We start from the raw sequence: 13684 nt of genomic DNA, 5'->3' as shown, positions 1-13684 counted from the left end.
TCCCTTGGAGCCTGCTCTGCTTTCCAGTTAGAACATAGCTGTTCTTCTATCTCAATCCCACCATCCTACATCCCTGGATTCTCTTTATATCCAAAAGTCTTTCATTCTTTGACTGCACAACCGCAGTGCTCTCGAGTAGAGAATTTAAAGATTTACAATTATCTGGGCGAAGAAACTTCTCATTTCAACCCGAAGTCCCTCCCTCCCTTCATTTGAGATTGTGAACCCGAGTGCTTGAGACTTCAGCCTCCTAACATCTACCGTATCAAGTCCTCCAAATATTTTGTGTGTGTTAATGAGGTCACTTTTCATTCTTCTATAGTAAGACATTTAGGCTGATTTGTACTCCCTTCCCAAAGGATAATCACCTCGTCCCAGGAATCAGTCCAGTGAACGTTTGCACCACCTCTGAGACAAGTATGTCCTTTCCCTTCCTCGGGTAAGAGGAACCTAGTCTGTACACAGCACTCCCAAGGCCCTATGCAATTTCAGTAAGACTTTTGTTCTTTTACTCCAATCCCTTTGTAATAAAGACGAACACACCTAATGCAATGACGAGACCATAAATCTGTTTGAATTCTCTGAAATGAATTTGTTCTTGCAGCCTAAAAGCTGTTACAATCCTCATTATTTCTTGTTTCTGTAATCTGGATGACGTTTCAGAGCTATTGAGTTTCACGTGGAATGTTTTCCAGAATGTTTGTCCTGTTAGCAGCATAAAAAATTCTCTCTCCTCATACCTGTGTAGGCATTTGCTTCCTTGGCATTCCTTTCTGTTCCTCAAAGTGGAAAACCTTTTCTAAACACTATTTTAACCTCCACAGGGCTCTGTATGTTAGAGGCTTTGTTCTTTGTTCCTGTGCAGCCACAGCCATTTTTGTAATTAAATTATTATACAAAGTTCTGCAGTAGCAGTGTGGGTTATCCACATTCAAAGTCTGTTCCTTTATCTTGATAATGTGCTATTTGCATTTGGCCAAATGTTTGAGACAGGAAGCAGAGACTTGTGGAAATATGGCTGCTTTTAACAATTTGTGATGTGGCCAAAGTCACCAGCTAAGCCTTTTTAAAAAAAAAAAAATTTGGAACTTGCACAGCCATTTCTAGAAGGAGTTGTACAAATAACTAAGCTACCGTTCCATGGTCTGTATATATACTTAATAAAGTTCAAACCTCCAGTTGTTCACAGCTATGTCTTATTATGGCTTCAAGAACAATTTATGTTGGCTGTTGTCTCGCTGAAATGACCAAATCAGAAGCTTGAGACCCATGGGTGCTCACTTTCCTCAGTGAGGAAACTTCAGGGTTTGAAATCCAAGTTCTTCTCCAGTTGTAGTTGAAGGACCTTTCTCTTCAGCTGCCTGTAGGTCTGCTACTCTGAAACCTGGAACTAGGATAAAGCTCAAAAAAAGACAATTGGAGAAATGATAGTCACAACACTAAAATAATGAGGGGCATAGATAAGGTAGATAGTCAACATCTTTTCCCAAAGGTAGGGGAGTCTAAAACTAGAGGGCATAGGTTTAAGGTGAGAGGGGAGAGATTCAGAAGGGCCCAGAGGGGCAATTTCTTCACTCAGAGGGTAGTGAGTGTCTGGAATGGGCTGCCAGAGGTAGTAGTAGAGGCGGGTACAATTGTGTCTTTTAAAAAACATTTAGATAGTTACATGGGTAAGATGGGTATAGAGGGTTATGGGTCAAGTGCGGGCAACTGGGACTAGCTTAATGGTAAAAACTGGGCGGCATGGACTGGTTGGGCTGAAGGGCCTGTTTCCATGCTGTAAACTTCTATGATTCTATAACACTGATTTGAGACATGGTCCACTTGGAAAGGCTTCTTCAGGTATACGAAACAAAGGATACCACCAACCAGCCCATGAATGAGTGAAGAACACGTAGCTGCTCAGAGGTCAGGGTTCAAAATCATAGTTTGAAGTAAAATCTGTTTGCATTAAATTAATCAGAATTCACAGGCTTTATTCACATTTCACCATTTTATAAAACAAAAGCTTTCCAGCAGTTTAATGGATTTTGCAGGGTTTTCCTAGTTCTGGTTTTGCAAATTGGATGTAAAGTGTGTTTTTTAACCAAATCTGTACAAGTTATTACAATTCTGATATTTTCCAGATAGTGAGTTCTCACTCTGCACGAAGGAGCCTTTACAAGTCTTTAATTTCCACGCTCTAGTAATATAATATTGTCTGGAGTTCAAATGAAACATGCTCGTTACTGAAACCTGCTCACTGGAATTGGCTCAATTTTCTGTGTGTAAATTAAATTCTTTGAAAGTAAAAATTTTAAACCTATCTCACTTGGCTATAGAGCAACTCGTGTTATGTACAAAAAATGCAATTATTTGTTAAATCTCCAAATATAAAATTTGATCTGTAATGCAGATTTATACATAAATCTCTCCATAGGCTGGATTAAAAAAAACTTGATGAATTGAGAGAAAATGTTGCTAAAAAAGGCAACTGGCTACAGAGGTAGACTAAAGGGATTTAAATCTCTTGTTTCTTCAGTTGCTTCACTAAGTGGCTCATCCTTCCACATTAAACTCCACATTTCTACTTCCACCAATTTCCTTTCAGTTCACCTTTCCCTTGACCTGGCTTTCCGCGTTGGCGCATTCCACCTCTTCAAACTATGAACTCTCAAATTGCTCCCCTTTCCTCCATGACACGCAAACTTTTACTTTCATTTTTTGTGACTAATTTTACTTCTTTACTCCCTGTCAAATCTATGCTTTCCCAAGATTGGTCTGCCATGTGTGATGGTATTTACACTGCTGCACTTTTTGGATAGCATTCATACTGTGGTGCGCCATACCCAATGACAGAATAGCAAATTGACACCACTTCCACGTCTTTGCTTTTTACTTGTTCCCACATGAATTGCCGGTGAAGTGCATGGGAGATATGTGTGATTACATGGAGGGGGAGGCTTTCAGTGCTAAAACTTGCCAGCTGAGAATATAGCAGTTACACGTGGGCTATAGAAGAGCCTCCTGGACTAACGGGGATGCTCTTCATGGCCACAACTTTCCTGTCTAACTTTATTTCCATTATCATAAGACTTGGAATTGAAATTTCACGTGTAAATATTTCATATTACACTGGTTTCAGTGTGCATCATTGTTATTTGTTGAGACTAACTTAGCTAAAAATACTGGCGTGCCTTGTGGTTGGCACTCATTGATGGTTATTGGGAACTTAGGAACACTATTGTGTTCACTCTTTATTGAATGTTGATGTTAGTGTCCAATGTTGTATTCTGCACACTGTGAGGCGTGGCTGAACTTAGTAGGCTCAGCTGGCCCTTTCAATATAAATAACAATTGTCTAAGGTCACTCTCAGCAGGGAGAGGTGAACTTGTAATCCTTGCCAGCCAACACCACTAATTCACCCTTGTCGGCCATGAGCTTCCATGCAAGCTGCCATCCTCCTGTTCAAAAAGGAAAACTGCTGACTTCAGACACACCTGCACAAAACTGACTTTTGAACGCCACCTTTAAATAAATGTAAACTGGGTGTCATGAGATTCTCATGCAATACTGACTTTATCGTAATAGTAGGACTTGACTATTCATGGCATGCAAATGTGTCACCAGTAGGAAACAGCGATGGGCCGGCCCAATCTACCACACGCACACACCCTGCTGATTTAACCTCTGCACCTGAACCCGCTGTCAGAAAAGTGTAAATTCAGCTCCCGCTTCATTGTCACCTCGCTTGCCATGTTTCCTCCTCTTACAGACCCCATAAAATGTGTCCACCCCTATCCCTCCCCTTTAATATTTCACTTTACTAAATGAGTTGGGCTGGCTCCATGTGCTGTTTCTCCCGACAAAGGTGCCATCTGAAATCCGTAGCTCATAAGATCTAAAGTACCTGGCACCCGATTGCTTTGGTATTTCATTACAAGATCTCATTGAATGCTATTATTTACTATTCCTTCCCCAGCTAAATTTACTTGTTCGTCCAAACATATCTTGCCGAGCAGGGGCAATTCTAAGCTCCTTGTTTCCGTCACCCTTTGCTCTCTCACTTTAGCCTTATATGACTCAGCTCATTGTTCACCAATGACATTATTTCTATCCTCCTCTTTCATCCATAACTCCACCAAAACATCAATCAATATCCTGTTTTCCGAAATCCTACTGTACTCTTATTGTAGCTGAATCTTGATTTCCTATCAGGTCCTAGTTTGTCCAACTGTTCTGACACTAATCTGATTTCTGCTCTGCCAATAGTAGACCCTGCTTCTAACCAAGATAGAGTACCCAATTCTTTGTTTTCCAATTAAGGATCAATTTAGCGTGGCCAATCCACCTACCATGGGATATTTGGGTTGTGGGGGTGAGAACCACGGGGAGAATGTGCAAACTCCACATGGACAGTGAACCAGGGCCGATATCGAACCCTGGTCCTCGGCAGTGCTCGCCACCATGACGCCTGGTCTCCTGATTCTAATCTTAACATGTTGTATTGGTGCGTATCCCATCAATGATATATTTAATATCCCCAAACAGTAAAAAGCAGTTGGTTCACTTCACTTTTTGGTACAGCTCAATGATAATCAGCAAATACAGCATCAATTTCTATACTTGTATTGATAATGCTAATCTTTTGTACTTTTTAATTTCATGACCATGATATGAATTTTCACTACTATTGGGCATTAAGTCATGGGATGAGTCAAAACAAATCCAGCTTAATATAAGCAAAATTGGCCATTTTTGCTATCTTTAGACAATGCCTTTAATTTTATTGACCTCCCTGAATACTACCTCAGGTTAAGTCTAATACTGCTGCAGATCATAGGCTACTGCTTGATCACAAGCGGAGCTCCCTTCTCCATATTCTCTTCAAGTCCCAGGCTGTAACATTGCCTGCCTTTACACCACATTTTACCATTGCAAGCCGTGCCTATATGGTCTTCTCCAAATCCTGCACCAGTGACCTTGAACCCTACATTCTCTACTTGCCCATCAGTTAATGTTGAAAAGCACTTTGGCACACTTCCCTATAGAAGTTCCTTCCTATAGTGTCAGCAGCTTTTTCACCTGTTCTACAATGTGAAATTCTCTTCGATCCTGGCCCCGGTTTGTTGTCCGTGTGGAGTTTGCACATTCTCCCCATGTCTCAGTGGGTGCCACCCCACAACCCAAAGGTGTGCAAGTTTGGTGGATTGGCCACGCTAAATTGGCCCTTAATTGGAACAAAAAATGAATTGGGTACTTTAAATTTATTTTTTTAAAAGAAGAAAAAAGTGAAATAGTCTGTTCCCTTGCAGTTATTTGTTCCTCTGTGACTGGCTTTTTCTGTTAATCTAGTTCTCTCTCCAGCTATTGTCCCCCTTTCCTACAAATCTACCATTGTTACCCCTACTCATGAATCAAATCTGTGATCCCCCTGGACTTAATCTCTCTTCAGTCATCATCACTAACCTCTTAATTTATTGCATCTCAAACCCATGCTCATCACTCCTGGAGCTACATACTTGAATCACTCCAATCACGGTTCTGCCCCTACCATAATATCAAAACGGCTCTTATCAAAGCCACAAAAGGAAATCAGTGTGACACTGACAAAGATAATCTATTGCTTAGTATGTTTGCAGCCTTTGATGCAGTTGACCATACCATCCTCCCCTAATATCTCTTCACTGCTGTTCGTTTGAGTGCAACTGCATTTGTCTGGTTCCATTCATCTCAAGTCTCAACCACAGAGTCACCTGAAATAGCTTCCCTTCCTCTACAGTTAACTGTGTCCCCCCGAAACATCCTTGGCTAGCCCTTATCTCTCAATTACAGCTGCTTCATGTCAGTATTATCTGAAAACATGCTGTTAGTTTCCACATATATATTAGAATTGAGGCCCAGAAACTCTTGCCAGACTCCTATATTCTACACTCTAAACTTGAGGTCTTCCAAACTCTACCTGTGTCCTAACTTGAAACTAGTTGCTGTTCACCTCTCATCCCTATGCTTGCTGAGATACAGAGCTCTGGTTAAGTAAATGTTAAAATTCTCATCTTTATTTTCATCTTGCCATGAACTTGCTCCTCCCTATCTCTATAATCTCTTACAAAACTTCGAGATATCTGTGCCCTTCCAATTCTGGCCTCGAGCATCTTGATTTTAATCACTCCATGACTGCCAGTCGTGTCTTCAGTCCCAAGCTTTGGAATTCTCTCCGTAAACCTCTTTTTTTCTCTCTCTCGTAGTTTACTGATTTAAGACACTTCTGAAAATGTACCTTTTTGGCCAAGATTTAGGTCATCTGACCGAACATCTCCTTATATGGCTCAATGTCAAATTTTGTTCGATGCTGCTGCTGTGAAGCATCTTGGGACCTTTTTGCTATATTAAAGATGATATGTGAGTGCAAGTTGTCAGTTTGAGGGAGTTTGCATTATTAATAGATTGACATGATTTTCTTTTCTCTTCACCCTTCCCCTTTCTGTGCTTCAGGTAGATTATTCTGGCTGTTTTGACCTGCCATTTTGGGGTTCTAGCAATCTCCCTTTTGTGTTAGAGCCGAGGTATGACTTTTTTCAGCAATAATTTCCTATTTAACCATATCTTCATTTGTGCAACACATTTTGTTGCCTTGGTTGTCCACCTAGGGCTAGTCACCCAGGTGAGTGATAACCTTAAGAAGGAGAAAGCAAACTTGTCAAAATATGTAAAGCATACTGGACTATATAGTAGACCCTAATTCTGGTTAAGATGGCAGTGAGTGCCATTGAGCCATATCTATGCTGTTCAGCAGGATTGTGAAGGGTGTGACCAGCCTGTGCATGGAAGGTAATTCCACTTGTTGGAAAGTCCATGATGATTTATTTCAGACTTGGAAATGCCCGAGGATCCACTTGCCAAAGAAGATGTAATCCATTTGTGGAGAGTCTTGTGTGAGAGAGCAGTAATCACCATTCTGTCAGAGAGTCACCTGTTATTGTGCATTTGCTCACAAAGCATTGAGCTTGACTCTGGATTTTATACCACACCCTAGGGTGTTGACCGCCTATTTTGTGTGAAACTTGAGCAGTATCTGCTCTGACACTTGGTTATCTGTTCCACTCAGGTGGTTCAAATACTCTAGTCATTAATTGGAACTTGTGAGCTGATTTAATTGCTTCTGGGACAATAGCCTAATGTGCTTGCAGCAGGTGAATTTTCAATTTCACCTGCATTACCCATCTTCATTCTGTTTGGAAACTGATGTGCATCAGAACCATTGCCTATTGAGAATAATTCTTTGAGTTTTCTCAAAGTGTACACCTGTCATTTAAAACATAACTTAGTGTGTGGTCATCCTTGCTAAAGTGGGTTTCGTTCACCATCTTTCTGTTTTCAGTAGTGACCTAGATCAACTTTCATCCTGATCTGTGAAAGGCCCAGATGTTTCGAGCCTCTTAAATTATCGACCTGTTTAGAGCAGTGCTTCTGAAACCTTTTGCTGGCGTGACCTCATTTTAATGCCCTCCTGATTTTGCGAGACACAAGACTAAATATTTACGAGTTGGCGAAGGCGTTCAGCTGCTAACCGGGGGAGAAGGAGTGTGAGGTTGAGTATGGTGAGAGGTGTTCAAACCGCAGGTTAGAAGAAACACTTTCACAGGCTTTTTCCCAGCAGGAACCAGGCCTCGTTTCATTAGGCCATGACCACTATTAGAAAGAAATGTGAAGATTTAAAAGGGCCTCGCAGCTGTTTCGCAGCACTCAGCCTGAGCTCTCCTTCACAGCCAATGTTGTCTCGGGAGCTTGCAACCCTAATGATCAACAGTTTGGGAAGCCCTGGTTTTGAGACTTAGAGGATCCTATTCAGACCCGACAATCCACATTGTATTCTAACATCCAAATTCAGCCTGGCTGAGCCTTTAACCCTGGCCCATGCTGCAGTGTTAGCTTACCATCTGTGGAATTTTAGTTCACAACAATTTTTGCTGCATGCAGAAGAATAGATTGCCATGCTGCTGGTGGCAGCATTCAAGTCTGATGCTTCGGTGCCTAGTCACAAACTACCAGCTGAATTTCTGGTGGTTTTCCAAGACTAAATGTTCATGTAAAATCTCGAGTCCTCCGATAGTAGGCTGAAATGGGTGGATATTAGCAATAGAAGCATTCATTTCCAAGGGACCCTGAACATGCATATAACTGATTGTGTTTCCCAAGAGTTTCCCACTTTCAAAAGTAAGGAACATTCAGCTTATTTCAACCGCAGAACTCTCGGTGTTTTACTCTGGAAGACTGGGGAAAATGGTCGATCATCAAATATTGTGGCCAGGTGATTGATAAGCTACAGTGGATCTCAGGGATGCAGACTTGAATATATGGATCGGGACCAGTTAATTTGACCCATAATGGAGGGTTTACTTGGAATTGACAATTTCTACCAGTTTTCGCAGCAGGCAGCAATAGCCTGTTGTTTCACTAGCCAACAGAGAATATGTTTGAAGACATTTTCCTTGGTTTTCCCCTTTGAGTCAGTGGGAAAAGGACACTCATTCCTATTTTTGTACATTATGTTCTTCACGTCCACCAGCTGTTCAATTCCTTTTCTACAAATCCACCTTTCCCCACCAACCTGAGGAAATCGGGCTTCCCAATTGCTGCATGCCTGTTGAGATAGCCAGCTTAGAAGAAGGGTTCAGATTCAAAACCTGTGCTCATGGAAGATCTAAAAAATGTGACCTTTTATTTCTTTGGTGATTCAGTATTTCTACATGGGTCTTGAGTATGGAGCACCACAGTTAGTGCAAGAATCTTGTGAACCGTTGGGTTTCTGTGTGCTTATGTTCTTTTGAAAGGATTTCTTGATTTCACTGTTAAATTGTTAGTTTCCTTGCCCCAAATATATATTCCTTCAAAGGACGTAGGTTTTAATACAGGTAAGACAACAGATCATTGAGAATCTAGATTGCCAATGATTTCCTTTGGGAGAAAGATTTTAGGCAACCTATTATGAAAATGAGCTGAGCTCATTGAGTAGCAGAACCTATCTCCTCTCCTTGTGTTAGTCTCTAGCATCAACTACCAGGTGAACTAGAGATCATTGTATTTTTGCAGTGACTACTAGAGAAAACCTATGAAGGATTTCTTTTAGGCCATCTGCAAAGCTTTACTTTCTCATGTTTAAAGTCTGTAATAATCAGCACTTAAGTACTGCTTGTTCAACTTGATCTGAAGGTGTCATGTTCTCAACCCAAACGCCACTGCTACTCTGGTGTTATTCGAGATGAACAAATTACGACTGATGATTATATGTTTCCTCATTTGTTCAATTTTCATCTGCAGTTAAGAGATTAAACTAAAAGCTGTATCCTAAATGGGAAAAATCTCAATGGGTGACGGAAGCAGAGAGATCTAACAGTGCAGGAATGCTGGTTTCTTCATTAGGATCATAGTACCTCCCCCTGACGTGATTATTCCTGATGTGAGGTTGATCTCTAGTCTCTCTATTCTGCGCCACATGTCCTCTAAAGACATTGATTTCGAATATATATTTTAAAGATCTCTTGGTTCATCGTGGGTGACTAGCATTAAAGAAATATTTCTAAATATCATGCCAAACCAATGGGGTTTTACTTTGTAAAAAAAATATTTTTATTCTCCTTTTTCACATTTTCTCCCAAATTTACACTCACCAACAATAAACAATAATCAGTAACAAATATGTCAATCCCCATATCAATAACAACCATCCCATCCTCCCACCAAACCCCAATCATTAGCCCGCATATTCACACAAACAAATGACAAAAAGGAATAAGAGACCACCCATAGTCGCCATTAACACCCCCCCCCCCCCCCCAACCCACACTCCCCAACTAATGTTCAGTGTTATCCAGTTATAAAAGTGCGTAATCATAGAATTTACAGTGCAGAAGGAGGCTATTCGGCCCATCGAGTCTGCACCGGCTCTTGGAAAGAGCACCCTACCCAAGGCCAACACCACCACCCTATCCCCATAACCCAGTAACCCCAACCAACACTAAGGGCAATTTTGGACACTAAGGGCAATTTATCATGGCCAATCCACCTAACCTGCACATCTTTGGATGTGGGAGGAAACCGGAGCACCCGGAGGAAACCCACGCACACACTGGGAGGATGTGCAGACTCCGCACAGACAGTGACCCAAGCTGGAATCGAACCTGGGACCCTGGAGCTGTGAAGCAATTGTGCTATCCACAAGGCTACCGTGCTGCCCCGGTAATGACTAGCATTAGGGTAATGAATAATACCCATGAATTGTAGAACCCCTCCATCCTTCCCCTCAGTTCAAACTTAACCTTCTCAAGAATCAAGAATTCCAACAGGTTCCCCACGCCACGGCACACTGTGGAGAGGTTGCTTTCCAACCCTGGCTGGTCCGACACTCCGAATATAGCCTCCCGGGGGCCCAGGTCAAGATTTACGTACACCACTTTAGAAATTACTCTAAAAATCTCCTTCCAGTAATCCTCTTGCTTTGGATAGGACCAAAACATATGAATGTGATTAGCGGGGGCCCCCCCCTGCAACGTTCATACACATCTTCTACTCCTTAAAAGAATCAGCTCATCCTCGCCCTCGTGTGGTGTGCTCTGTATACCACCTTCAGCTGTATCAGCCTCAACCTCGCGCACTAGGTGGAGGCATTCGCTCTCCGGAGCACCTCACAGACCCCCTCCTCTATAACCTCTCCCAACTCTTCCTCCCACTTTGCTTTGATCCCTTCCAGTGGTGCCTTCTCCCCTTCCAAAATAGCTCCGTAAACCGCTGACACTACCCCCTTCTCCAGTTCCCCTGTCGTCAGCACCTCCAGCAATGTGGAAGCCAGCTCCACCGGGAAGCTCTGAATCTCCTTTCTGGCAAAATCGCGAACCTGCATGTTTCTAAACATTTCCCCCTGCTCCAGCCCATACTTCGCTTCCAGCTGCTTCAATTCTGCAAACCGACCCCTAAGAAACAAATCTTTTAGTGTTTCCTCCCATTTCCGAAAATGGGGTTTTACTTTTGGGAAAGTCTTTTCAACTGGCTGGTTTGGATTTTTTTAAGGATTCCTCCCAAACAATGATGCTCACACTCTCGCTCGCTCATGTACATCTAATGGGTAGAGAGGAATACCAAAAGTTGCACATCATGCTAAACTAGGGGATAAGGTAAACTGAGAAAGCAAGCAGGATAATGGAATGGGACGATATTAAGCTTAGTGTAGATTTATATTCATTAGAACACTTGTAAATAGGTCAATGGAGTAAAGGAACAGAAAGACTTTGCGGTACAGTTTCTTAAATGTGCCATGTCAGGTAGAAAAAGCCTTAAAAAGGTGAAAGGGGGCTTTGAACATCTGTTGGTCCATTTACATTGTGTGATCGAGTAACATGGCTCCCGGCCAGTTTGATATTGTATTGTTGGAATGTTCCTCTTGGTAAGTGTGGAGGGAGATTGTGAGATGTGAATTTTATAATATGAAAGCGAAACCTAGTGTGTAACTTCAGGCTATACTTATTCTAAAACTTATGTTTTACAATCTGCTTTGTGGCTGGCTATTTCAGTCATTGGAATAGGTGTTCCCTTTAGAATTAGATGCCCGCAGGCTTCAATTAGTTGGATGGGTTGACGTAGAACTCTAGTGCTGTCTCTTCCTACTCAATGTTCTGGATTGCTTCAGATATTTCCTACAATTATAGTTTAATTAAACAGAACTTTTTTTTTTTTTACAGAAAGGATTTAAAAAAAAAAAAAAAAAAAAAAATTTGAATGGGCAGTTTTTGATGGCTGGAGATTTTGGTACACATTCAATATTGCTGTTTGCGATTCCAGCTTCAATGCATTGCACACTTGGCTACATTTTTGGTAACATGCACTGGGTTATTTTTGAAATCGGTCCTGTACATTTCATGGTGTAACACATTGGGTGCGCTTGCAGTGATGTTCAGCTATTCACCAATCTCACTGAGCAGCAGTGTGTGTGGTGGAAGGCTAGCTTTTCTTTTTGCTGCTTTGCTATAACATACAGATTTTGATTATTTTTGTACAAAAATAGTTGAACTCAAAATGTTGCTGATTAATTTCTGATTCTCTGTGTGCACCGTAGCCTAGCTCCACTCCGCAAACTGTAGCATGGCCATGTTTTATAAAGTGTGTCTGTCATAACCAACAGTTTTTTTACCAATGGGACTCGCACTGAATGGATCCTTTCCACTTCCATTGGCCTGTTTTCCAGTGCATTCAGGCTCAATTGAAAACTTCAATTTAAGTTTTCAAGAATTATGGAACAGAAGTGGATAGACAGTGTTGATATAGATCAGCGATGATCCAATTGAATGGTGGAAGGGGCTCAATGGGCTCCCCCTTGTTCATGGTCTTTCAATTGAGGGAAGAAAGCCTGGATCACTAAGATATTCATCCCTTCAGTAGCCAGGTGATCTCCCCTCTGCCGTTTCCTGGAAGAGGCTGCCAGCCACTGAGTTATTTTCATAGAATCATAAAATCCCTACAGTGCAGAAGGAGGCCATTTGGCCCATCGAGTCTGCACTGACCCTCTGAAAGAGCACCCCATCTAGGACCAATTTATCATGACCAATCCATCTAATCTGCAGACCTTTGGACTGTGGGAGGAAACCGGAGCTCCCAGAGGAAACCCACGCAGACACTGGGAGAAAGTGCCGATTCTGCACACAGTCACCCGAGGCGGGAATCGAACACGGATCCCTGGCGCTGTGAGACCGCCATGCTAGCCACTGTGCCACCGTGCTTTCTCTCCTATTATTGTAACAGCAAACCAAAGTCAGTTTCACAAACCTGAGGAACAGTTTAATCTGCGATGGCCAGTTTCTGTGTAGTTCCCTGGGTTGGACACAGACAGGTAATACTGAGATTTTGTGAAAGCGCTTTCAGATATAGATTGGAAAAAGTTCCTGCGCAATTTACATCGATGCCACAACATCTTGTTGCCTTCAGTGACTGCATGATTCTGTTTTTGTCACTAACTGCTTGACCACAATGACTTGATTTAGTAAGTCATACGGATATCCAAGCAAGCTGCATTCTTCAAAGTTACAGACAAGATCTGGGTCCCGCTTTGATTTGGCAATCCTATGTCTCCAAATGTAACATTAAAGACTGGAATAAGGAGCCTTTACTGGCCAGCTGCTATAAAGATGCTATGGCTGGGCCATGTACCAGGGCAGTGGAGTAACAGATACTGCAGGATGTCACAAATCACCTTTGAAATCAGATTATAAAATTCACAATCTCCCTCAAACACCTACCCAGAGGAACATTCCCAACAATACAATCTAAAAGTGGCTGCCAATTGCAAATAGGTAGGAATTACTAATGACGCTTGTACTGCAATACATGGTACATTTGTGAACAATTGCACTATTACACTGGGCAGACGGGGCTGGTTTAGCACAGGGCTAAATCGCTGGCTTTGAAAGCAGACCAAGGCAGGCCAGCAGCACGGTTCAATTCCCGTACCAGCCTCCCCAAACAGGCGCCGGAATGTGGTGACTAGGGCCTTTTCGCAGTAACTTCATTTGAAGCCTACTTGTGACAATAAGCAATTTTCATTTCATTTTTTTCATTTCATAACAGTTGTACTAGAGGAAGTTCAATAAACAACATTGATCTCCAGGTGCACTAGCACTTTGCTGTGAACTAGCAGTGAAGGGGATTTTTCACTGG

The sequence above is a fragment of the Scyliorhinus torazame genome, chromosome 31 (genome assembly GCF_047496885.1).
Source record: "Scyliorhinus torazame isolate Kashiwa2021f chromosome 31, sScyTor2.1, whole genome shotgun sequence".
In the NCBI taxonomy this organism is placed as follows: Eukaryota; Metazoa; Chordata; class Chondrichthyes; order Carcharhiniformes; family Scyliorhinidae; genus Scyliorhinus; species Scyliorhinus torazame.
This window is presented reverse-complemented; position numbering follows the sequence as displayed.